Below are 27552 nucleotides of genomic sequence, written 5' to 3' on the forward strand. Positions count from 1 at the left end.
ATCACAGCAGGCTCCAGGTTTTGAAGAGAAAGGGAAAAGGAAAGGGCTTTGTTCTAGCCAACCTCAGAAGTGCAGAAAATAGAGGTGTGGTGGCTCTGTGCTAGCGTCTCTAATAATTCACCTTTAAAATATGGAGGACCGGGACACAAGGGATCAATGACAGGAATTAGAACAGTCTTTGCCATAAAGCAAAAAGCACAGAACATTTATTTTTTATTTGATACGTGGCCATAATAATGTAAAATAGAGGGCTAAAAAGTCAGTGCTTACATTTCTCAGCTGATGACTCACAGAATCCCAAAATGCTCAGAACTTTTCAGAGTATCTTTCCTGTGTAAGCTGTCACTGATGCACTCAACATCATCCACACTTTATTTACTGAGTTTCTCATATGTGTCAGGCAGTTGCTAAGCTCTGGAAATATGTGTAAGGAGCCCTCACTTAACCCAAAAATTTTTCTGACTCACATGTCAGCATCAGATAGCAGAGGACAGGCCACATGGGGAAAAATTATGGAGGCATGGAGGCTTCCTGAAGGAGGAAATTTCACAGGAAAGCCAAGTACAGGTGTGCAGAGTCCACAGGGAGAGGACATAGTGCCCCAACTATTAGACAACTGGTGAAAAAAAAAATGATCAATGGAATATTTGGGAAAAAATCCACAGAAATGTGAATGGCAATGTGACAAAGCCAAGGCTGTGCCCAAGTCCTGTTTCCTCTGCCTCCAGCACCAACATGTCCCCATGGTCATGGGGCAAGGCCTGCAACAGCCGATTCAATCGGGTCATTTCCAGGTACAGGAATCCAGGGGACAAGGAGTCGGCACATTTGCTGATGCCCCATAGGATGATGCACAAGAAAGGTGTTCATGGTAAAGAGGAGAAACAATCTGGTCATGTTGTGATTTATATCCAGATGTCCCCCTAAAACTCAAGGGCTCATAGGTGGGGCTTTGGAAGGTGACTGGATTATGGGATGTGATACTCATAAGTAGATTAGTACCGTGATGAGTTTGTAGCTAAATGTGATGTTGGGAGGTGAAACCTGATCAGAGGAGGCTAGAAGGATGGCCTGGAAGGGTCTATGTCCCTCCTTCCTCCTTGATCTCTCACTGCTTCTGCTGCCCTGCCAAGAGCTGTTTCTCCCCTACCAAGCCACCCTGGCTTGAAGCCGGCCAACTATGGACTGAAACCTCTACACATTGTGAGCTGAAACAAACCTTTTCTCCTTTAACTTGCAGGTATCAGGTGTTGTGACTCAGCAATGAGAAAGTAGACAGATGACAAGTGAAGTACAGTTGGCTAATCATTCAGCTGACTCTGCCTGTCAAACAGCAGACCAGAAGGTGCCTATTATTTATCTTAGTGAAGTCCTAAAAATCTTGAGTATTTTAAATAGGGAGATCTCCTCTTCTTTTTTTTAATGCAGATTTTCCAAGTTCGATTTGTTTTTGTTTATTTGCTTGTTTGTTAATAAGAGCTACTTGCATTATTCCATACACAATCCCTGCCACAGTCTTTACCACTCCCTAACCCCCAGCACTGGGGATTTTTCCTGCTTGCACAGCCCTTGTGTTTAAAGAATTCTTATAGCATACAAATCCTCATACTGGGTGTGCAAAGGTGAGAAAAACAAAAGTGAGCTACAAAGACTTGAGAGCTGTACTCTATCTGGCATGCTCAGTCAGTCACCTTCTTGCAAGGCAGGTCCAGTCTTCTTTGGCCCACAGCAGGACACACCCGGCTGGCCTGGGCCACGTGAATAATTGTTATGCACAGCGTGTAAAACAGTTAACATACATAAACGATAAAACTTCTGTTTTTGTATTCTTCATTGTAACAAAGGGGTACTGGGAGTTACTCAAATTGTTGACTCTAGGTTTGCGTCTTAACTCCATCTACCAGGCCAATGTCCCACACAGGGCCACATCAGAAAGCCAAAGCCGAGGGCAGCTGCTCACCTATGGACGGGGCTTTGCACTGGGAACCAGGCTGACCTGGACTCATTCCTGTAGGCTTGGAATCACGTGGTTTTTATTTAGAAAGAAATCACAACAATGACAACCAAACACAAATTTTTGGAATGCTTTCACTCGAATCTGTCCTTATTTGTGCTTGAGTAGTAGTCCACTGTGTATACATTTATTTATCCATTTTCTTATCCATTCATCTGTTGATGGTCATGTAGGCCACTTCCAGACTTAGCTATTATGAATTGTACTGCTATAAATATGGTGTGCATGGATCACTGTAATATGATGCAATATGATCACTCTTTCAGGAAGACACCGAGAAGGGGAATAGTTGGGTCAAATGGTATTGCTAGTTTGGGTTCTCTGAGCAGTCTCCATACTGATTTTCATAGTGGTTTTACTAGTTTACATTCCCACCAACAATGTAGAAGCATTCTTTTTTCCCCACAGCCTCGCCAGAATTTGTTATTATTAAATTTCTTGGGGCCGGGGATTTAGCTCAGTAGTTTTGCTGCCTGCCTCACAAGCACAAGATCCTGAGTTAGATCTCCGGTACCAAAAAAAAAAATTCTTGATGACAACCATTCTTTCTGGAGTAAAGTAGAATATCAGTTTGTTTTAATTTGCATTTCTTTAATGGCCAAAGATGTTGAGGCATTTGTAGGAAATGGATGCACCTCAAGACCATAATGTTAAGTGAAATAAATCGGACATAAGCCTATGTATCACATGGTTTCACTTAAATGAGAAACCCAAAGTATAAATAATTTAAAGAGCAAAATAAAGGACAGATAATATGAAACAGGGAGATAAATCACCTGCAAATGGAAAAGGGAAATAGAGATGGAAAAAGAGGTGGAAAGGGAGGGAGGGCGAGGGGAATCAAAAAGAATTAAGATGTGTTACGTACATGGATCAAGTCTCCACGAGAAATGTGATCATTATGTTCAGCAATCACACAAGTATATGTAATATAAAATATACAATGAAATGCTGTTACTCAAGAGAGCCCAATTTTTAAGTCTGATGTACTCAAAATAAACAATCACGAAAAACAGGTAATGGCTTTTAATTGGAGAATCAGAGACCTGGAGGGGTCCAGCGTCAGGATGAGGGCTGGGGCTGCATGGGGGAAAACTGAGTCATGAATAGTCCATGCAACACAACCAGTACTCGTAGTCCTTCCTGGTCAGAACTGGAAAAGCAGCCACAAAGCCGGCCCACACGTTGGTACACACACCGTGTTGGCACGGACCAGCAAGCTGACTGAATTCACAGGAGCCATGAGATGTGTCCTGAAGTAAGCAGACTACAAAACCCCACTGCTGCAGAAAAGGAGAAAGTCCACACCTGCCAAGCTGCAAAGCTGCTGCTTGGCACACGTCGCAAACACACCAAGTTGTCTCCTAAAAACCCCCTGCACCCATTCGGCCTTGCAACAGGAAAACAGTCAAAGCCAAATGACCAGGTCTGCCTCCATCTCCAAAATCCTCCCCCTTCCCAGGCTGGAGATCAGGGGTCATCTTGGATTCTTTCCTTTCCTCTATCCACAAGCCATGGTGTAAATTCGATGTCTGAAATTCTCCTGGAGTCCCTCTATTTAGTAAGAGGATTGGTGCCTTGGTGCACATCAACAAACCCACTTTGCCCCACCAAAGACCACTCAAAAATAGGGAGTAGGTCAAGGATGACTCCATCTAAAGAGCCATTTTAATTTAAAAGCTCTGATAACACCTCGTATACCAAAATACTGTATATGACAGGGGTGTGCCAGGCAAAGTAGCTGGGGCCAGTAGTCCCAGGTACTTGGGAGGCTGAGGTGGGAGGACTGCTTATACCCAGGAGTTCAAGGCCAGGCAGGGCAACATAATAAGATCCCACCTCAAAAAAAAAAAAAGAAAGAAAGAAAAAAAGAAAAAGCATTGTACATTGTACGCTATCTCACTCCTTAAGTTCCTTAAATAGATTCTCCCAAGCTAGATGTGGTGAGAAAGAACGCTATGCATGCCCTACTGCCCTGTCTCCCCCAGCCCCCACCTGCTACTTTCCAAACATCTTATTAATCAATTATTAATTGTGGCAGCAACCACATTTTTATCACTTGACAGCCTTAATAGCCATCTTCCGGAGGAGCACGCAAGCCTCCTCTCAGATGCCTGGTCTTGTTATGAGAATGCTTTGCGTATGAGCTCAAACCAGCACAAAATGAAGAAAAAGCATTCATGAGGTGATGCTGAGCAGCAGCCCTGGCTGGGGTGACATTGTCCCCAGGAGGGCACACAGGCCAGGGCAGCAGAGCAGGGACCCCTCCGATGGCTCGGAGCCAGGGTTTCACTGTCCCTGATAACATGTAGTCTCATTTGTGCCTGCAAAACGGAACAGGGTTAAATTCTCCTAAGCACTAGTCTAAAAGTAATAATAAGAACAATGCAAACGCTTAGACAAAAGATGATTTTGTGGGGGTGAATGTGTGAAGGAGCTTCCTGTCCCCCAAGTATCTTTTTTTTTTTTTTTTTGGTACCAGGGATCAAACTCGGGACCTTGTGCTTGTGAGGCAGGCACCAGAACCACTGAGCTAAATCCCCAGCCCTCCCCAAGTATCTTCTAATTCACTGTTTTGCTTAAAGGCAGAATAATCATGATTTTTATAATGCTTGGAGTACTTGAACAGTACACTGGCTTTTAATGGACCTAAGCGGTTTTCTCCACTTGGAGATATGTTCCTATAATCGACTATCCTCAAGATGCTTTTACCAGTGTTTCAAAGATGGAAATGGTTTGTAAGCTACAAAACACTGTTCCTATGAAAGGGGACATCTCCCTTCCTAAAGCAGAAAGCCAAACGTTACCAGTGTCTATTTCACAGAACACTGAGGTCAAACTTTCAAGTCAAGTTCAACTATATCTTCTCAGTTCCAACTTTCCGTCTGCAATGAGACTTGACCGGGGTCCTTCCGGCGTCCTCCACCGAAGTCCTACTTAGGGACATCTGACCCTCTTGGTGTCTGTCACCAGCTCCATCCTTGCCGATGCCCACAGCCACGGAGCTGATCTTTTTCATCCGTGCTAATTTATTCACACTATCTCAAGCCTTCCACTGTCGCCCCTCTATGTCACCACTGAATATTTCCTAGCTGGCATTCGCCTGGCCCAATGTTAGCTCCTCTCCCTAATGAAGAACTGCTTCCGGGTCTCTTTCCAAACTTTATAAACTAAATTTATCTACTCCACCAACCCCAGTCCTGCTCACACTCCCAGGCCACCACCAGCAGTGTTCTTCCCTCCTTAAAACAATGCCCTAAAGAATACATATGCCTCAGGGGGGGCTTCTCAGTCTCTCCCTGGGCTCGGAGAAGGGAACTGGACACATTGGAAGGATGGGGAACAGAGAGGGCTGCTGGGTCCTACACGGCCTCCCTCACCTGGCTTTCAGGTCCCGGACAAGGACTCCAGGGCTTTCCACCTGCAAATCATCTCAAAAAGGCACGGATGCTCCCAAGTACTGCTTCACTGCCTGCTGAAGGACTCGGCCCTGTGTTTGCCCAACATGCCCTGACCCACGCAGGGAGCCGTGCCAGGCCCCAGCAGCCCACCCTCTCCTAAAGAGGAGTCAGGCTATCCCTGGAGCCCCCAAGTCACTCGGGGACTGCAACCAACTAACCGAGGGCATGGCACACCTGGGACTCTCCTGATGCACAAATAAATACACTACTTTCTCCTTAAAGAGGAAGTGGAGGCAGCTCCTTAACTTTGTTTAACTCAGTCTTCACCAGAACACTTCCCACCATTACCTTTATGCAGAAACCAAACTGAAAGCTCGTCCTAGAGGTGGATCAGGCTTAATACCTCCCGCGACCCCGATTCGGCCCTGAGGGATTCCAGTCGGGGGCAGCAGGAGACAGGACGCAGGTGCGGCCCACACCCGCCGCCGGCGGAGCTCCTCACACTCAGACCCTCCCTCCGCCCATCACACCAGGCCTGAATCCAGGCGCGCCCCTCCATCTGTCTGCCCCGGAACCCTCCCAGGGAAGGGGAAGAGAACACACCACGGGGCCACAGGACGCTCCTCCAGCCCAGCACAGTACAGGCGCCGTGGCCTGGCCTCTGGGCGCCTGCAGGGATGGGAAAAACTCAAGTTTGAGCGCGGGCCCCACAGACCAGGGCTGAGCTCGCCGCGCCCCGCGCAGGGCCCAGACCGTGACCCCGCGGCCTTTCCTCGGCTCGGTCTGGGGCGCTGCCCCTAGCGTGCATAAAGGCTTACGGGGGACAAAGCCGGTTCGCAGGACTTGAATCCAGGACCCGAGGAGGCGGAGCAGGGACCGGCGCGCTGTCAGACCCGAAGCCCGTCCTGTCGCACCGAGGCCACGCCCGGCCCCAGAGGCCAGAGTGGGCGGGGAGGAAACCACGCGTCCGTCAGGCGCTTACCTGCGGGCGGAGTTGGGGTGGGGTTGGGGTTGGGGTTGGGGTGGGGGGGTGTGGGGTGGGGTGGGGGCCGCCGCGCATGCGCCGCACCTGCAGCGCCGCCCGCTGGCCCGCAGCTGGGTGTAGGCAGAGTGCGCCCCGGGACCCCGCCGCGTGCCTTCCGGGTGCCCCGCTCTTCTGGTTCCTCTGCTGCTGCCTGGCGCCGTTTTGCAGCCTCCTGGCCCTCGCTGGTCCCTGCTCCGGACTTGGGCGCTCGGCTCCCGAGCCTCGGTGCGGACCGGGAGCTGAGGCCGGGAGCTGAGCCCTGCGGCCGGCGGCCTAGCGGCATCCTCGCCTGGCGTGGGTGGGAGCGTCTCCGATCCTGCTTCTCATTACCTGTGGGTGGTAACTGGAGACTGCTTCGTGAGTCCGTGCCTGGTATGGGATTTTCTCTCCTGGGAGTGGCTTGTGTGTGAACGCTAGTGTGCATGTAACCGCTAGGAAAAGGAAAACAAGCATCCACCTGTTGCTTTCAGCAAACAGTGCACAAATGTAGTATGATTAGCAGCAGTAACAGAGAAATGATTTTTTGGTTTGTTCTTGATTGTATAAACCAACAATGAAAACTTTTTTTAGGCTACACTGGTCATTGGTGGTGCTGTTATTGAAGAGAAAGATTTCAAACCTTTTGCTAATGCAGCTTTAGAATCTGGAATGGTGGTCATAGAAATGTATAAGTGCAGACGCACAAACTGTGCGCTATGCTGTATTCACTAAAGGAGATCTTTGAGCAAATGCATAAAAAGGCAAAAAGCAGAGGTATAGTAAGAAAAGTAGATCTTAATGAAAAGGTGCTCTTATCTTCGCCCCACTTTAACAGGTCTGTGAAGATTTTACAGAGGTGATGCATTTCCGTGTCGGCAGACCCACCCGGGGGCCCCACTTTGCAGACTTGCTCACTGCAGGAGATGAGGGTGCCCCCCGGGGCCGGTGGGGGTTCCCACAGCCTGCCAGTCAAGTGAGCACACACGGGTTCTTTTCCTCTTCCTCCTCCTCCTTTTCTTCTTCCCATCTTTTCTTCTTTCTCCCTTCTTCTCTTTCCCCTTCTCCTTCTTCTCCTTCTTTTCCTTCTTCTTAGCTCCTCTCCTCCTCCTCCTCCTCCTTCCATCATTTCCTTCTTTGGTGAGGATAAGAGCTTCAGTTACTTCAGCCAAGTCCTTCCACCAGTCCTTCCCGTTGGTCTTTATCTTAAAGGCCCCCTCATCTCCATGGTAGTCACATCAAAATGTCCTGGGCACAGAGAGGGTTAGGGCACTTAGGCTCAACCCCTTCACAAAACTCATTAATGCTACACAGAATCCAAGAAAGCTGAGCTGAAATCCCAGTAGAGTGAATTTACATCACGTGCCTTCACTGTGTTTGATACAGCATTTTTGCTATTGTAATATGTTTCCGGATTACATCTGGCCTAAGTTTATAAAACCCAAAACAATGTTTTCATTTGATAGATTTTTAAAAGAGAAAGGAGGCACCAATAAATCAGGTAGAAAACTTCATCCAGGGCTCCTTACATGTAAATACACAGTTTCATAGTGCTGACAGCAAGTAAGATTATATTCCAAGGAACTGACATCTGTTCTGAATTGTACTGTTATTCAAACTTCAGGGAAATATAAACAGGATCACATCAGTATACTGCTTACAGAATTTTTAAAAAGCTATTGAAGTATATCCCATTCACTTGAACAGCTGCAGAATAAAATGAAATGGCCATGTTGTAGATGATCGTAACTTTACAGTGGCCCATCATGAGCAAGGAGCCTGAGAACACCAGTGGTTACAAGGAATTTTCCTTTTTAATTCGGTTGAAACTGACAAACCCCAAGTGCCTGGTTGGTATTGCCCCGAGGGTTCAGGACAGCTTATTGATGGGCTAGGACAACCAGTGGCATGGGAGATGCAGAAGAACCCTACAATGTAGATCATCCCAGTGTAACAGAACACAGCCTTCTAGAACCTGTGTGTGCCATCTGTTGCTGCTGAACATGAAATTTCTCACCTGATCACCTGATTAGATGGTGATCAGATTTATTCTCTCCATTGAAAATTTTTTATTTTTTGGCCTAGATGTTATGGTTTAGATCTACAATGTCCCTCAGGGTCTTGGGTTAGGGGTGGGGCCGGTGGGAAGGGCTGAGTCACTGTGTGGTTGGAAGTGTGTGTGCTGCTCCCTGTCTCCTCCCTGCTCTCCCTGCTTCCTGGCCCCATGCAGTGAGCAGCTCCCCCCAGCATGCCCCCTCCTCTGCCATGGCCAGCCGTGGACTGAATTCACGGGAACTAACTGGGACTATTTTGTGTCCAAATAAACCTCTCTTCCTTTAAAGTGCAGGTGTCAGGTATTTCATCCCAGTGAAGGGCAAGTGATGAATATAATAGGTGTTCATGTTTATTTTCTACATGTGGGCTAAGTTACATTGCTTTATGTCTGACCAACAGCAGGATTGGCTGGTGATACAGATGTATTGGAAGACTCACACTTGTTCCCTAGCAAATAGAGCCATTCGTGAAAAGCTAGCTTGGAATGAATTCCTATACACGGTTGTGTACTTAATTTTAACAGAATTCTGTGCTTGTTTCACAACCAAATAGTCCACAGTAGCTCACATTATTTCCTTGGTCACCATTTATCTTCAACAACTACTATCAAGTTAATTTTCATATTAATGCCACTGTTAATAATTTTTTCTGTGATAGTTTCTCTGTGAGAATAACGTGTTCTTGAGTGGATTCCCCAACATTAAATTTCCTTTCATGAGCTGCAACATAAATAACTGGAGAATTTTATGTAAATGTAAATATTGGTTCATAAAGAAGTGCAAATTATATTGAACAGTCAAAACTAACTTTTTAAAAAATGATACCACAAGAGCCAGGGATTTAGCTCAGTTGTTCTGCCACCTGCCTGGAAATCGGAAGGACCTGAGTTCTATCCCTAGTACCAAAAAAAAAAAAAAATGATACCACAAAGCTTTGTTAGCAAGGTAAAATGCACATTATGCTACTTTGAATAAATGACTTAAGCTCTACAAGAAAATCTGTTTAGTTCTACATTTGCACAGATTAAAAACACTGCCTCCAGGTGCACTCCTGGGATTTCTGAAAACCCAGCTGATGCACAATATTTATGCTAATGCTTATTGTGGATAAACTGAACAGGATGAGGGTCCTGACATCAGTAAGCAAACTCATTACAACCACAACTGAAGGAACTAACAGGATTCGAGGAGGGCAGGAGACCTCGGAAAGCCGTCCGTCCCTCTCATCTCATTTTCATATCTACTGATGCACAGTTGTGCCGTTTGCAAGGCGAGAGACCTAGCAAGAGGAAAGTTCGCGTATAGGGAATTCATATTTTCTTTAGTAGCACTATGCCCAAAATATCGGTGCCTTGATGAGCATTGTGTAAAGATGGCAGGTGGCACTCAGTGGAGAAGACAGGCTGAGAGTCAGCAGGTGGTTCATTTCTGTCTGTCATGGGCCTGTCAGGGAGAGAGAGGCTGGCTGCTCAGGGTGTATGTCCCATGGTGTGTGTGTGTGTCATGACACAGAATGCACATTTTGGATCACCAGGCTCGGGAGCTGGGTCAGTTCTCGGCCCTGCAGGTCCAGAAAGCTGATTTTTCTAGTGCTCTAAGAAGTAATCAGGCTTAGCAAACCAGCTGAAAGCAAAGACACCAATCCTAAGAACAGACACAGATGCCAAAACCATCAATTTCCTGCTCCGCCCATTCCCACCAGCCACAGGGAAGGTGAATGGCAGCAAAGATCGCCAAGTGACCATGAAGTCCGAAGCAGGAGAGCTGCTCTTAAACCAGGAAAGGGACCCTGAGTGGCGACTGTGTGACCTACCTTCTCATGAGGGATGTCTCCAGCCAGGAGGCCGTGGATGTGGCAGCAGGGCTCACGGCTGTTGCATGACTCCTGTTCTCTTCCACAGTGCAGTCTCTGGGATTTTACCAGGTCATCACCTTGACTGGAGATGAATGTTTTAAGGACTCATCGGCAACACCCTTGTACATTCTCTCTTAGGGAAGGCTACTTCTGCAGAATGACAGGCCTGGTCTGGCTGTCCTCTCTCTCTCTTTCTTTCTCTCGCACTTTCTTTCTTTCATCTCTTTTGGTTCTTTTGGAAGTTGGCTTATCATTTACGTTCTCTTCAGCCAATCCCAAAACACTAAAAGTACTCATCATCCCTCAGGTGCTATCTGCCAAAATCCAAACTCATTGGGAATATTTCCATTTTAGATTTAATTTTCCCCATTTTATTAAACCATTAGCCAAAGTATAAAGAACAATTTCTTTTTTTTTACATAGTGTATTATCTTAATATCTAATATGCCATTAAACCACAGTGCCCAATTTTGGAGGATTGAATATGCCTTTGTACTTTTTCATTTTGATGCCTCAAATTCAAATTCTTAGAAAATCCATTTCTAATTTTAGGAATAATGATTGATCCAGAACTGTTAGCATGGCATTTCCATGAAAAAAATTAAAAGACTATTCATTCTCATAGGGATAGAAGTTGTGTGTTTCTTTAGACTTTTAAACTACCAAGAATACACCAGTATATTGAACACTAGTATTATCTGTTTTTTGATTTCTGGAATGAATACAATTTATTACTTTATGTCATGGAGCCACTAATATTACCCTGAAAATAGAAGATATACAGACACAGATGTGTAGATACACAGCAATATATTTATGAGAATATGTTGGATCTTTGGTTCCTTGCTCAGGGGTCCTAAAACCAAAATTTCCTGAGTGAGAGGAGAGGTTTTTTGCTATTCATGATGAACCCCTTACTGTGGCATCTGAGTTTATGCTGATGAGTCACTCAGGGTGGGACTTCAGTGTGGGTTTAGAAAGATCCCATACTTGGAGGCCCAGAGCTTTCAGCACACCTGTCCCCCTCTCTGAAGGGTGGTTGGGGGCTGGAGATGAAGCTCTCCTCTGAAAACTCTAACAGCGAGCTTCATGGAGCGGTGGCAAACCCATCCCAGCTGCCCTGGGACAGGCTTGATTGTGGGGTTAGAGACCGAAGTGTGAGGGGATTTTTAATGCAGCGACAGTTGGGGGAGGCAAAAGGTTCTGTTTTCCCCTGAAACTTGAATGTTGAATAAGCTCAGCATTTCTGACTCAAGGACAAAGCCATAGGAAGCAAATGCCGAAGTCTGGGTCTAACCTGAATGTGGGACAGTGTGCAGCATTGCCACTAATATGTTCCCTAATATCTGACTGGCGTTCAGGTATCCAAGGGTGGGACTCCTACTTCATCATTAACAGTCTCAATAATCCAGATAAACATTTTCTTAATAAAGTGTCTCTGAGTTTACCCCCCTCCCCGCCCTTCTCTTTTTGCAATAAGTCAGGAGAACATGCATTGATTTGTATTCTTTGAATTCTTCTGTTGTGCCCTTGGCTTGTAGATGAGATCTCACACGCTCCTTACATTTTGCTATATTTAACCATTGTTGTCATAGAATTTTCAAGACTTTTGGCAATAATCTTCATAGAGACTTTCATCGACTACGATCCAAAGACTTCTCCTTTTTTGCCTTTACATTCCGTTTTAAGCTCTGAGGGGAATTTTAAGTAGTATCTTCTACTTGTACAATATGGGGCTTTGGTCATATTATATAATTTATCGAGGTCCCTGTAGTATTTCTTTCTAAATACTTCTCTCAATCTTTACAGCACCTTTCACCATGATATTAGCATCACCGTTCTGTTACAAATGGGAAAATAATTATTTTTCTATTTTCTCCAATATTGGTAATTGTTTCACTTATTTTTGGCAATCCAAACTTGAGAGCGTCCTATCTTCAATAACCAGATACGGAAAAATGCTTAATAGTGTCCGTGTTACTTTTCTATTACTCTCACAAATACCAGAAATAAATCATAAATCAACTTTTAGAGCAAAAAAGATTTCTTTTGTCTCACAGTTTGGAGGGTTTCAGGCCACGGCCCATTGGTGGTCTGTCGCTCTGGGCCTGTCCTGAGGCAGCAGCCCATGACCCAGGGAGCAGGTGGCAAAGTGAACCAAAGAAAAGAAAGTGACTGAGGTCCCGTGATCCCCTTTGAGGTTACCCCAAGGACCTAGTGCCTCCCTCCAGACCCCGTCTGTCTGAGTCTCCACTTTGTCCATAGCTCCGTGGGTTGAAGGCCAAGCCTGCAGCACCATGGCCTTTGTAGCATGGTCCAGATCCAAACTACAACAGCCTTATTTCTTGAAAAACTAATAGTGTTTATTATTTCTGATTTAGTGTAAGTCTAACTCAGTATTTAGAAAGTAATTCATAAAACTATTCATGATCTCTTTTCTGATAATAAATATGAGCACCCTTTACTTTGGGAGATATTTGCTGATTTCATTTGCTTTTTGAAAAAGAAAAACTCAAGTCCAAAAAAAAATGTATAAGCAAAGCAAACATCCATTGTTTCCCTTCTTTCATGAACTGAATGTTTCATTTTTTCTCTCAGGGCATTCTTTTGTATCATGCTTCCTGAACAGGCTCTGTTTCTCCCAAGAGTAGGTATTCGTACAAAGAAAATGTACAAACTCATGAGTATCTTCTTAACCCATCTGTTTTGCTCTAACTTCTTTTTTCTAATGAATGTTTAAAATTGACACAAAAACTGCACAGATCTCTTGGGCTCCCTGTGAGGTTTCAATGCATGCATACATTGTGTAATGCTCAAGTCAGGGTGCCTTAGTTACTTTTCTCATTGCTAAGACAAAATACCCAACACTCACAAGTTAAAGGAGAAAAGGTTTAGCTTACTCACAGTTTTTAGAGGTTTCAGTCCATAGTCAGCTGGCTGTAAGGCAGGGCGTAACAGAGAGGCATCACAGAGGAGAAACAGTCCATTACAGGGCAGACAGGAAGCAGCAAGCGACAGCAGCAGCAGCAAGTCTCCCTTTCCTTTTTATCCCATCCAGACTACAAGCCTTTTGGGTGGTGTCACCCACACCCAGGGCAGCCCTTCTCATTACTTACACCAGAACTGTATCAATCAATTAGTGGACCAATCCAGTACCACACACACCCTTAATCCCAGTATCATACCCCTAATCCACATTCACACACTCTAGATCCAGCCACCTCAAAAAAGCCCTCCTATAACTGCATGAGGCTTTGGGGGGACATCTAGGTATAAGCCATAACACAAAGAAAGCAAATCTATCTCCTCAGCATTTATCAGTTTTTGAGGTGAAAAAATTCAAAATCCCCTCATTGAGATTTAAAATATGTATGCATATATATATAGTATTTATATATAGTATACATATAATATACTATATATAGTATTTATACTATATAGTATAAATTTATAGTATATCTACTATCTATCTATCTATATATATATATATAGTATAAATTTACTCTCTGTGGTTACTCCACTGTGCAATTAAGACCCCAGGACTTAGTTCTCCTACCTGATTGTAACTGCAATTCCCAGTGATCAAGCTTAGCCCATCTCTCTTTCCTCCCTACTCTCTTCAATCTCTGGTACCCATCATTCTACTGTCTACTTCTGTGTGTTATTATCTAGCTTTAGCAGGATGGAGAAATAAATAATTTAAGCTGGAAACTTATTGTTATTTTTCTATTAAAATCAGCATGGGTATATTTTGGAATAGAGACAAAACTTACCTGAATTCTTAAGATAAAACAGGATGCTTTAAAAATAATTTTACCCTTCTGGAAAAATTATTTGCATCTTCTCTATTCCTAGAAAACTAATTTGGTCATTTTAATGTTTCCTTTTATTAGAATTTTACCTCCTTTATCATTTCACCTACACATTCATTTATAACAAAAGCTTTGTAGCTGGCAGAATGAGTCAGATTGTTGATGGGTTACTTGTTCCTTTGACTCATGTATTTTGATCCAGGTAGAGGATTAACATCTGTTATGGTATAGAATGAGCTGTGGCGTTGTTTGTTCACAAAATACTGATTTGTAGCTTGTGGTGACATGATTATTTTAACCTGTCCATGGTGGTATTATATGATGCATTTCACATTTTACTATAGAGCAGCTATATTCTTTTATTTTTAAAATTAGAACTAAGACAACTCTTACCAGTGTAAGCATTTTATCATGAATTGCATAGGGGCAAGTGGGAGGGGAAGATGTCGTGCCTCAGTTCTTTGGGTGCTCACCTGCCTACAGGAGGAACCAACAGAAGACAGAAGGCAAATGCTTACTCATCATGCCACATGGGCTCAGGCGTGTATGTTCATTTACAAAATCATTATCACCTTGTTTTCAAGGAAAGTATAAGGGGGGGAAGGGATTTTAAAAAAGAATTAAAATGTGTTATGTACATACATGTCCCAACTCCCCATGATGAATATAATCATTACATACTGCAAACATATACTGATAAAAATTTTTAAAATAAAGGAAAGAATAAGAATTCAATAAAAATGAATTCAATTTATTTATTGCCTTTTAAACTCTTATTTTTGCCAAATATTGTTTTCAGATAGTGGAAATCAGGAGCTGCAGTGTCCTGCTTTTCCAATTGATTGTAATTATATTTCCGTATGTCAGCATAGTTTTCAAAGTTGGCATTTTTATACCACTGTTTTATAAAAATAATTTGACTGGATATTTTCATACATCACCATGAACCTCACAGTTGACACTTTTATAGCTGTGCAGCAAACTTCTGTGGTCACATGACATGTTTGTCCAGCCATCCCCTATTCCCAGACACTCAGGATTTTCCCTGCTGCATTTTTGTTTCTGCAACCATAAATAGCATTACTATAAATATTTCTAAATAAGTAAATTTTAAATCTGTTTATTTCCTTGCAGACAGTTAAAGAAAAGAACTATTACACCAAATCATATCCTGTTTGCTAGTGTTACATTTTCTTTTTCTGCAAAAACTGAAATAATTGATAATGTAATCACAAAGATTTAAAATTTGTCATTCTCAAATCCAACAGCATTGTTGGTTTATAAGTCTTCTTTACTACTCTGAGTACATAGGCACATAATAGTATGGTAATATTGATAAATTCATACTCACTAAATGAAGGAGAGTGATAGGATTAATCTGTGTGGTATCTTCTTATCTGCAGAGCCCCCTATCACCTAATGCTCCATTCATTTCCTTAATGAATTATCAAGGGGATTTGAGGATTAACCTTTATAAGTTTATGTCAATTATTTGCGTATTTTAAAAAGAAATCTTTCAAAAAGAATATCAAATATAGCAAACATACAAATATTACAGGAGACATGGAATAGATCATGAAAACATCACATAGATCTGTAAGTTTAGCATTTTCCATGTTTAATTAGATTTACTTTTGCTTATTTTGATTTTTTTATGAGATGCTGGACCTTCCTCCTCTAAAGCTAACCATCACTCAAAGTGCAGGGTAACTATGTACATTTTTATACTATTCATAAACATATATGTAAAAATATATAGCAGGTTTTGTTATTTTCAAATGTTATTTAAATGTTCTGTACATATCACACTATGATTTTTCTTTTCCTATTATAATTATGGTATTTAATTTCATTCACTTTGAAACATTATAGGTCTAGTGCATTTATTTTAGAGGTTGTATAGGATTTCAAACTATCCACTGATTTCTGATTGAAGATCATCGTTAATGAGTTGTCTTTCAGTCCTTGTTGAGCTCTCTGTTCCCCACAACTCAGTTATTTCTGAGGATCTGACTTCTATATATATGACTGTGCTTTGGGGCCCTTTCTTCTGATTCATTGGAGTATTAATCTTTTAACAAATTTTGGCTTTGTCGTAAGTCTGACTTCTGATAGGAATGCCTCTTCTTTGGTCCTCAAGATTTTAATACTAATACTTGTTCCTTTACTTTTCCATATACAAGCAGGTGTCACGTAACATTGGGGGTGCACTCACCCCCAGGCCTTAGACTTAAAATACAATACCAGGAGAAGGCCAAAAGGGGCTTCAGAATGGCAAATGGATAGATGGCTCATTCAAAGCGATCATAACAGAAAAACGCCCAGATCTAGACAGAGGTAGAAAGATCGAGGCACAGGCTGGCCACAGGTCATAAGTCAGCTTTAACTTACTCCAGTCTACCCAAGACATAGTCAATCTCGCAAGGCTAACGATAAATAGAAGATTTTTGTTGCAGCAAGAAAAAGGAAACAGACAACACAGAAGACTGTCCCAGCTCATCTGACAGCAGGCTTCTCACCAGAAGCCTTACAAACTAAGAAAGAGTGGCCTGAGATTTTCACAGTTCTAAAGGAAAACATCTGCCAAGCAGGAGCACTGTACCCAGCCAAGCTGTACTCTGACAATGAAGAGGGGACAAAGATACCCCAATAAACACAATCTGAGAGAATGTATCTCCACCAAACCTGTACTAGAAGAAATGCTAAAAGAAGTTCTTCACTGAAAGAAAGAGACATTAACAGGGAAGAAGAAAACATCAGAAAATTTAAAACTCACTGGTGAGAGTAACCATCTAGACAAGTTCAGAATCCTTTAATTTGTGAATCTGGCACATAAACCATTCATATCTATAATATTAAGACTGAAAAACAAAACAACTATAAATAATAACTACATAAATATTAGAGACAGGCAAAAGAAAGATAAAGTAGGACATCAAAAATCAAAAATAGAGAGGAATGAAGAGCAAGTTGGTGTTCTGTATTAGTATTTTTTCTTCTTGTTTTGTTTCTTTTCTTAGCTTTATGATCACATAATGTGGCAACCATTTAAAAATAGCTGGTTATAATCGAAGCATATGGTTTGTCAGTATAATGGTAACTTTTAAGCAAAAATCTATACCAAAAATAATAAACAAGGAATCAAGACACACTATTAAAGTAAATCACTTAACCACAAAGGAAGACTATAAATGAGGGAGAAAAAAAGAACTAACATAAAACTAGAAAACAAGTTACAAATTGGCTATAGTAAGACCTTGCCTATTGATAACTACCTTAAATATAAGTGGATTAAATTCTCCAATTAAAATAGTGGCTGAATAAAATAAAACAAACAAAAACCAGCCAAGCAAGACCCAATTATATATGTTGTCTAAAGGCATTTCATCTCTAAGGGCACACACAGACTGAGAATAAAAGACTATAATAAAATATTCCATACAGGTGAAATCCAAGGAAAGTCATTATATAATGATAAAGGATCAATTCAGCAAGAGAAAATAACAATTCTAAATATACAAGCACCCAATATCGGAACATCCAACTACACAAAGCACATATTGATAGACCTAAAGGGAGAGACTAAATACAGTAAGAGTTGGGAAATTTAATACCCCAGTTTGAGGAATAGACAGGTCAACAAGACAGAAAACCAGTAAGGGATGAACAGGCTTAAATGGTGCCCTAGACCAAATGGACATAACAGACACCTACAGAATATTACATGCAAAAACTGCAGAATCTGCATTTTTCTCAACAGTGCATGAAATATTCTCTGGGACAGAGCATATATTAGGCCATAAAAATGCCTCAACACATTTTTAAAAAATTGAAGTCATATCAAATATTTTCTCTGATCACAATACAATAAAACTAGAAATCAATTGTCGGGAGCAATGCTAAATAATTTTAGGGAAAAATCATTTGATTAGGCCTAGTTCTCCTGCCTACAGGCCAGCTATGGTATTTTGAGACATAATTCCATTTTGGCCTCCGGTCACAACTGAGACCTCAATGATCCGGTGATGCTGTGATGCTCCAAGACAAGATTACACCAGCTGAAGACATCGTGGGAGAAACAAAATCTTCATCTACTCAGTTCCTCATTGTTCTTAGCTTTCCGCCACCCCCCCAGTCATTTGTTACACTTTGTTTATCCCGATGTACTAAACTCTCTACAAGCCATTTGTTACATCTGTTTCTCCTGATATACTAAAGAAAAGGTGCAGTAAGGTGGGGGCTTTCGTCTTTGCTGCCCAGAACAACACTGATCAGACCCAAAGCTCAGCTTCTTCTCAAAGTCTCATTTTTTCAACCTTTCCTGTATAATAAGTTAATTCACCTTGTGCTGCCATGGCTTGCAGGCGACTAAGACTTACTGCAGAGGTTCTAGTAATGTCCCCTTTCCCTGTTCCCTACAATCAATGACAGGAAAAACTTTGGAAACTATACAAATACAATATATCGAAATTAAACCACTTACTCCTGCACAACCAGTGGATCAGAGAAGAAATCAAGAAGAAAATTTTTAAATGCTTGAAACTAATGAAAATGGAAGTGGAACATACCAAAATATATGGGATACAGCAAAAGCCTTCTAGGATGGAATTTAAACAAATCAACACCTATGACAAAAAAAGCAGAGTGATCACAATTAAGTAAGCTATCAGTGCACCTTGAGCTGGAAAAACAAGAACCAAAGTCAAAATCAGCAGAAGGAAAGAAGTAATAAATCAGAACCAAAGTAAAAGCTATATAAATCATGCAAAAGATCAACAGAATAAAGAGCTGATTCCTCAATAATACCAGCAAACTTGGCAAACCTAGCTAGGCCAATTAAGAAAGAGAGAAGATTCAAGTAAGTAAAATCAGAGATGACAAGGAACATATTATAACTGTCAACACAGACAAAGAAAGGATCTTCAGAGAGTATTATGAGAAAGTATGTACTAACAAATTTGATAACACAGAAGAAAAGGACAAGTTTCTAGGCACATACACCTCAGCAAGACTGAATCATGGGGAAATCAAGAACCCAAACAGACTAGTAATGAATAACAAGACTGAATCAGTACTAAGAAGTCTCCCATCAGTGAAAAGTTTGGAACCACATGGCTTCACTGAAGAGTTCTACCAAACATTTAAAGAACTAATGCCAATCCTTCTTAGATTATGGTACAAAGTTTAGGAGGAGGGCAGTCTTCCAGATGCATTTCTATGGGGCCAGCATTACCCTGATCCCAAACCCAGATAAAGACACAACAAAAAAAGCAAATTAGGAGCCAGTATTCTTGATGAAGATACATGCAAAATCCTCAGCCAGATGCTGCTCTCTTTGGCAACTTATACTCCTGAGTTATATTACTTGATATGCTTACAATTCTTCCAGAAATAATTATGCTATAATTATGGTCCACTCCTTGGTCTGCAGAGCTGCACCACTGACTCTTTTTGAAAGTACATGAAGGCATCAAATAGCTCAATGTAAAAGAACTAATACCAATCCTTACTTTTACGTATGAGAAAAATGACTCCATTTTATTTTACTATAGGCTGTGTCATATCTTTTATAATGTACACAGCCCTGGAATATGTCTCTGAATGGCTATGGACTACATTTCTGAAGAATTTTATGTCAGGAGAACAATAGGATGCTAATGATTTGGATTCTGCCCCTTTTTAAGTTCCTCTTTTTTTGTTACTAGTTTTACAGATGTGTTCACAAATGCCTTAAGCAACATTTCCTTATAAATAATTTTATAAATAAAATTCTAAATCTGGAATAAAAGGCATACAGTATACAGGATTAGCCTGAACAGACAGAAGGTCTTGTTTCTGAATGACCTTAGTCAAGCCATTTAAATTCCCTGCCCCCCCTATTTTCCTATTAAATTGGAAAATTAACACTAAAACATTTAATGACACTTCTTATTGAGGAGTTAATTCAATATGAAGAAAGCTAACTTCTTAGAAGAGATACTAGTAAACTGCATGCATTTTTGAAGAATGAGGTGAGTATTAGCACAGGAAGAGAGAAAACTTGTTAGTCACCTCTTCTGGTTGCTCCATTTCATTTTAATCCATATACTACGTGAGGGTAGAAAGTGTGCTTCCGTTGTGAAAATATTCCACTTATTTAATAACTAATCTTTAATTATATTTTCTTTCCCAAATGTCTCCTTCAGTGATTCATAAACAGGAACAGCATAATGATGAATTTTACTAAACTAAAATGTTTTCTCAGGCACCTAACTAACTAATAGGGTAGAATGTAGACACAGGGGGAATAAGGACTCTTACCAATTCTCAAGCATTATTAAGGAAGTCGACTTCCTTGAAAAATAGTCCCTGGAATGCACTGCATGTATTTCAGTGACACTAAGCCACCATGCACTTAATTGCAACATTATGTTGTGTCTTGCTTAAAAAGAAAAAGGGGGGACATGCTGGCAATGTCAGCAGCCTGGAGAAGTCTTCCTTGGTTCCACAGGGCATCCTGCTCCAGTCAGCATTCTGAAGAGGAAAACTGCCCCTTCTCCCACTTCCTTGTGTATTTACGGTTTGCTTTGACTTCTTGGTTCATTCTTTCTCTCCGCCACAATGGAGGTCCCACCGAGCAGACTTGTCTGTTCTCTCTCCTCTCTCTCTTTCTCTCTCTCTCTCTCTCCCCTGTAAGAAAGCCTGACACATGATGGGCATTCAATGATAACTTTCTTAATTTTTGAATAAATGTTGGAAAATTTAAAACTCAAGGAAAAGTATATTATTTCCACGTGTGTGTATTATATACATTTTCATCATGTAGATCATAGATATGATCCACATGAGTCAATATTTATTTCTGTGTACTTTTTCAATTTCAGTCTAATTAATGAGTATCTTTCAGAAATTTAAATTGAGCAAAATCATCAAAATTACCATATTTCTGTGCTTACCTGACCCTAGCTCTGTCTCGGCACAGAGCGAATTTTGGTGATTATGACTTGATTATGCACTGTTCTTCTTCCCTGGCCCCTTGACCGGATCCCATTGTCCTGAGGAGTAAGGGGGACAAGCTCCACTTTTGTGCCCCCTGCCTGTGGCCAGGGCTACCTGCCATGCCTTTGCTGGCCCTAGACTGCATCTTTCAGCCTTACTTTCTCTTTCAAGTTCTTAACCGGTCTCAGTCCGACTGTTGGCCCCACAAAAGTTGATGGAGAATGACCTAGGTTTGTGATTTTCTCCCTCTTGTTCTCTCAGGGATGCTCCAGTTGTCATCCCTGCTGACTTGGAGAAAATTCAAACAGAAATGGAAAGAGCCCATTAGTGAGTCCAAGGGAGGCTTGACACTACATGCTCCTCGGGGCAGAGGCAGCCGACCCTAGTGACCTACCAGGCAAGACATGCTGGCCGCGACTGGGCACTGAGGTGAGTGTTTAACATGACTGTCCCTCAGAGCCATCCCACTGTGGGAGGCTGGGTCCTGGGGATCCCTGTCAGCGCCGCCTGTGGGCTTTGCCTGCACTGAGGGTCTGGCAATGGGAAGATGACCCTGGAGGGCCACAGGGCAATCACATGGGAGGTCTGACACGGGCAAAGAGAGGCAGGCAGTGGGACAGGAGGCAGAGCCTGGGAAGTCAGCCCCGCTAAAGGCTGCAAGGGTCAGGAAGGGCAGGAGGCATCTCGAGGGCCACAGCCCTGCCCACAGGGGCCTCCATCTCAGACTTCCGGCCTCCTGAATTGAGAGGGAACAAATATCTGCCTTCTATGCACTGAGCTTGGGGTGATTTGTTACACAGCCATGGAAGATAATGCACCTAGGATTAAAAGCTTTTTCATTTCTAAAAGCATACCTGGGCCCAGAGAGCTTAAGTGAGTGTTAATACAATTAATAATTTCTAGCACCAGACTTAAAATCCAAACTGTCTGACTTAAGACCCCGTGTTCTTAAATTCTCGGTTGTCATTTTCAGCTGAATCATGAAGCAAAATTTTTCTAAAAACAATTTTAATGTCATGGTGGGCCAGTGAAGCAAATTTTTATCTTCTAAATTCTACTTTTTAAAAACAGTAATAAAATTTCAAAGTTTATCGATGAGATTCTCTTCTTCCAGATATTAGGAAGAATCAAAAAGCAATCCCCTCGGCTAATAATGATGCAGGAAATAAAGCAATGGTGCTTAGGGCAAGAGATTTCATAAGTTCATTCAGAAGATATCATTTTTTATGATGTTTCCAAGTCATACCTAACATAATTATTAAGCACCTCACACAGTGTAAAATATGGAGATGGCATTGAGCATATCTAACCCAGTGGTTTTGCCTTTTGGGAGTAGAGGTCCACAGATTTCTTTGAGAATGTTTCACAAGGCACTGTTTTCCCAGATAAATGCTTGCCTGTGCGTGCACAGAGTACGCTTCGTTCAATATGAAAAGGTTGCAGAGCAGCACAGGCCTCCTTACCTGCAGGGAGCTCCTGCAGCTCTACGAGTTCCACGGTTAGAATCTTTGGGCTTACAGTTCTGCTGAAGAATCTACAGAACAAAAGCATTGTTTGAAATGGTAGCTGGGCACAAGGAACATCAGCAGTGTGTTGGGAAGAGGCCTGGATTCAGAGAAAGAACACAGATTTTCGAGGAGACTCTGTTCTTATTATCTCTTTTTAAGATTTTGTTCATACATTTTAAAAAATAAAGGTGTGTTCCTCCATGCACCAGAGAGAAGGGCTGTTCATGTTCCTTTTCCTCATGCTGAAGGGAAATTATATATGGAAAAAGGTTTTATCAAACACAAGACATTATACAGTTTGGGCATCATATTTAACCATGTTCTAGCCTCATTACCAAGAAGGGACTTAACATGTTCTTCTGAGAAGCAAAGGCATGAAATCACTGTCTGTCTGTATGTCTGTCCAGGTGACCTGGAAAATCAGGTCTATGTACAGTATACCTCCCTGAAATAGGCACATATTTGACATGAAATAGGTGTTTGAGACATGAATCAAACAGATAATTGGACTCATTTTCCACTTCCCATTGTACCTGTTGGCCCAGTGCTGGCCCCATCTGTTAGAAGAAATGGGTTTAACCTGATGGATGACCCTGGCATGTGCTAATCTTCCTTTAGCATACATCACATGCTGTTTTCCTGAGTAAGCATTTATGCATATAACACATCGGCTCACAAATACTGACCAGCTTGTGATGAATTAGTAAGGTTAAGACTCTTAAAATGTCAAAAGCAGACCTTAGTTTTAATGATTCTCAATGAGAAATAAAAAGGAAGAAAGAATTCACAGAATAATGAATCACTCTTTGATTTGAGTTATTCTGTTTATTTTTGGTTCTACCATACTAAATAATAAGCATATAGAATTTTGGGCTAATGATAAAGTACATTTTTGCATACTTTTAGTCTACTGTGTATAGATTATTGTATAAAATACAACTTTTGGGGCCAGGGATTTAGCTCAGTGGTTTTGCTGCCTGCTGCACAAGCGCAATGACCAGAGTTCGATCCCCGGTACCAAAAAAAAAAAAAAAACTTTTGTAGACTTTTAGCCTACTGTGTATGCATTATTGCACTGGAAATACTATAAACTTATACAAATCAACTTCAACTCATCAAGGATACCATTCATTGTTAGGAAAGATGTGTACTGAGCATCTCTCACATTAATTGCAGGATTTAGAAGTTGCAAGGACTTGTTAGAGCACCCGACTGGAATCCAGCAGTGACCCATGAGTTCAGAGGTGAGGATTTTGGGGAAGTGATTGGATCATGGGGGTGGGACACTATACCCATCTGTGGACTCATCCATTGATGAGTCCATAGCTGAATGTGCTGTTGGGAGGTGAAGCCTGGTCAGAAGAGAGGGATCACTAGTGATATGACCAGGAAGGATGCATTCTTGTCCCTGGCTCCTTCTCCACTCTTTGCTTCCTGGTTGCCATGGGTTGAGCAGCTTTCCTCCACCAAGCCCTCCCACCATGCCATTCTGCCTTGGAGTCAACGAACTGTAGACTGAATCCCCCCAAACTGTAAGCCAAGTAAACCTTTCCTCCTTTAAGTTATAGGGGTTGGGTATTTTGTCCCAGCAACAGGAAAGGTGACTAATACAGTTTTATTTTCCAAAAGCAGCCTGTCTTGGCACCCTCTCTGGTTTCCTGCTCTCTCTTGCCTCTCCTGCAGCCAAGAGCAGGACTGAGCTGCCCCCTTGGTGGGGAATGCAAGTGGGACACCTAAGGCTGAGGGGAGATGCCAGCAAGCTATCTACTCTAGCAATTTTTGGTGTAGTAGATACTTGATTTTTTCTCTTTCACCCAGCACATTGTGAATTCTGTGAAGGCAGATGCTCTGCACGTTGTCTTTGCAATTGGGTGGTTCTCAGAGGAGACAGTCACTGTGAGAACCACTCATGGCTTCACGTCTTTGACAGGATGACACTAACCATCTGGAATGAACGCCCTCTTCTCTAGTCTCCAGAGTCCTTATGTGCCCATTACAGGTGTCGTGGTGGTTCTTCCTCTCGGTGCCCCTACACCTCATCTGTCACTTCCGCCTCAGGACATCTATGTTTGCAGCACACATTGGATGGAAACGGCTGGGCACCAGATAGCGCTTTGCCCACTGCCCATGCTCCCATCACCCTTTTGTCTACTTTTCCCTGGATCGAATATCCAAATTCTTCATTCTACTTTTTTGTTCACAAATCTCATTTTTCATTACTGTATAATTTTGACTGTTACTATTTTCTCTGGTTTTGCCCATTTTTTGTGCTACTTTCTAAATCTAGAGACCAGAGATTTCATCTAGAAAACAGTGCCTCACTGTCTTGCTGAATCATGCTTGCTCTGCCTTCCTTCTGCAAAACATCTTTGCAGTGCACACTTCTGGCTGATTCCTGGGGCTTGGCTTGTAGCCCGTGAGGTAGAAAAGTGAAAGGCAGTTCAGGTTCTACTGAGGATGCTTCCCATCCTGTGCACTTAAGGCTGTGCCTCATCAGAGCACTGAGCTCAGCAGGTGACAGGGGTAAATGAGCTAGTGCTCCTGGAGCTTTCAGAGAGCTGGCCCGAATAATTGGTAGTTATCATTTCTGTGCCGGTTTCACTATTACCATTACCCGTCAGGCATGGTACACTCAAAAACTCAAAGTCCAGGGAGTCACTGGAGTCTGAGGTAAGGAGAAAGGAACAGGGTAAGGGGAGAAAGGTAACAAGGGGTTTGAGTGAGTTTGGGCTTCCCTGTGAGTGTACTCTTCACCATTCCATGGCTTCTGCCCTTAGGAGACACAGCCCTTTGATCTTGGGCTTCCTGGACTCTAAGACTGTGAACCAAATAAACTTCTATTGTTTATAAGTTGCCCAGTCTGTGGTGTTTTATACCAAAGAAACGGCAAAGACAAGAAATGTTAAGATAGTCCAGTTTTAAGAGATGCTTAAATATTGGTATGTTGTATTAGTGGATTGAATTTTTTTAAATAACTAAGTAGATATTTCAAAATACTCTGATTATCATTAGCACCTATTTCAAATAAAATCAGGAGTGAAAACCAGAATATAAGACTACTTTCTCACAATGATGAAGCGTATGTGGTTTAAATAGGAAGTGAATATCATCATATTAATGGTAAAGTACCAGAAATCATCTTGTGAAAATCCAGAATAGAATAAAATCACCTAATCCCATAATGATTACTTGATATTTTGGGACAATTAAAAGAAACCATGAAACAAAAATTTGGTGCATATCTATAGAAAAGAAAAGATGAAATTACTGTACCTTGTAGCTGGCATAATTTTAAGACTAGAAATGGCAAAAAGAAACAACTAAAATGTACAAAAGTTTTAAAATTCCATAAAGTAATTGCATACAAGTGAGGTGAACACATTAAATGAATAGTGTTCATTGCCCAAAACAAATGCCCAGATTTTTTTAAAAATTAGGAAGGTGGGAAGGGAAAAGGAAGAGGAAGTAAAAAGAATTAAGATGTGTTGTGTGCATGTACAAATTCCACATAATGAATGCAATCATTATGTACTGCAAACATGTACTACTAGCAATATATATATGTATGTGTCATGGAGAGAGAGAGAGATAGAGAGAGAGAGAGAGTCTCTGTACATGAGACCGACTCCATAGCAGAGATATAATCCTAATAAAACTGGTGACGTAAATGAAAACTACACACGCGCAGAGCATCGGAGTGGAGAATGAGTGCGGTGAGGACAGCCCTTGGAGTCGCTGGGCAGTGTAATCACAGAGCAGGCAGGAGAGCGCCCACCACCATGGGGCCACCGCCTGCCACTCAAGAGCAGCCCGGCCAGCCCACGTGTCCCAGGACACTCTCAGACACACTGCGAAGCGTCGCTGGGGACTTGGCATGGTCCACCTCCTGATCGGGACTGACCCTTGTCCCGAGGTACACTCACCTGCTCCTTGTCAGCCTGGAGTGCCGCCTCACCAGCCCTCGCCCCTGCCATTCTGTGACTTACACAGCAGCCCGCCCACCCCGTGACCCCCGCCTTCTTCTCTCCGTGGCCCCTACCAGCCCTGAGCCTAATAGACTGCCATGCTGTCCTTCCCTACTGGTGCTAGCTTCAGGGGGCCAGGGATATTTGTCGTTCATCCTCCTTGCTGTTGTATGAATGAATGAATGACTATAGTAAAGTGCACATTCATTTAAAAGACAGGAAACTACCAAAATTAAAACATTCGCCTTGAGTCTGTAAAGAAATGGAATATATTAGATGCACGAGCTTAAATACCACATGATTTCTCTTATATGAGAAACGTAAAGTATAAATAAAAGAGCAAAATAAAAGGTAGATGATAGGAAATAAGTAGATTATTTGCAAATGCAAAGGACCAAGAGAAGGAGGGAGAGGGGGCGAGTTGTAAGAAGGATTCAGATGTGTTGTGTACATACACCAACTACCCAGGATAAATGTAACCGTGATGTACCTCAGACATTTACTAATAAAAAATTAACATTTTACAAATATTCAGTGTTCTATGGTAATGATATTAAGATGATTATTTTTTTCTTTTCCAAACACTTTGTGGGGTGGGTTATTACCTTTATTTATTAAAACACATTTATAGCTTAAAAGGATTATTGTTCACATGCCGAGCTAGCTCATTTCCCCAATTGTTTACCAGGGATAAAACGATATAGTAGGAACAGACAGGCTCATTATGCAAACTGATGACAGAAACAAACGCACAATCCATTTTCATTGGGCTCCTCTTTGGTTTAAATCAAGTTAGACCTTCTTAGCTATAATTGTTATCTGTTTCTTGTGACCACATTTTTTATCTTCATCTTTTAATTACTATCCTTTTTCTAAATAGATCATTCAAACATTTTGATCCCAAATCAAATACCTCCAGCTACTTTCAAACGAATTAGTTAATAAAATAAATCACATCTAATCTA

At 41.9% G+C, this 27552-nt stretch overlaps 2 long non-coding RNA genes across 6 annotated transcripts in view; one reads left to right on the top strand and one right to left on the bottom strand.

Annotated features, from left to right (window-relative positions):
- The window catches only part of LOC110350851 (uncharacterized), a 216557-nt gene extending 210138 nt beyond the window's left edge, over window positions 1-6419 (bottom strand). For all 3 annotated transcript variants that reach the window (XR_002397767.2, XR_015444762.1, XR_015444763.1), the window contains exon 1: window positions 6234-6419. This is a non-coding gene — a long non-coding RNA (uncharacterized LOC110350851). The remainder of the gene's footprint in view (window positions 1-6233) is intronic.
- A 39-nt stretch (window positions 6420-6458) lies between these two features.
- The window catches only part of LOC110350853 (uncharacterized), a 66482-nt gene continuing 45388 nt past the window's right edge, over window positions 6459-27552 (top strand). Inside the window, exons 1-4 of one of the 3 annotated variants that reach the window (XR_002397770.2) lie at window positions 6459-6811; window positions 21376-21543; window positions 23799-23866; window positions 24553-27239. This is a non-coding gene — a long non-coding RNA (uncharacterized LOC110350853). Of the gene's footprint in view, window positions 6812-21375; window positions 21544-23798; window positions 27240-27552 lie in introns of those variants that run through there. The other 2 variants (XR_015444766.1, XR_002397769.2) reach the window with 2 other exon arrangements.

The sequence above is a fragment of the Heterocephalus glaber genome, unplaced genomic scaffold (genome assembly GCF_053883595.1).
Source record: "Heterocephalus glaber isolate CG9 unplaced genomic scaffold, H.glaber_assembly_v1.0 deba00000331, whole genome shotgun sequence".
Taxonomy (NCBI): Eukaryota; Metazoa; Chordata; class Mammalia; order Rodentia; family Bathyergidae; genus Heterocephalus; species Heterocephalus glaber.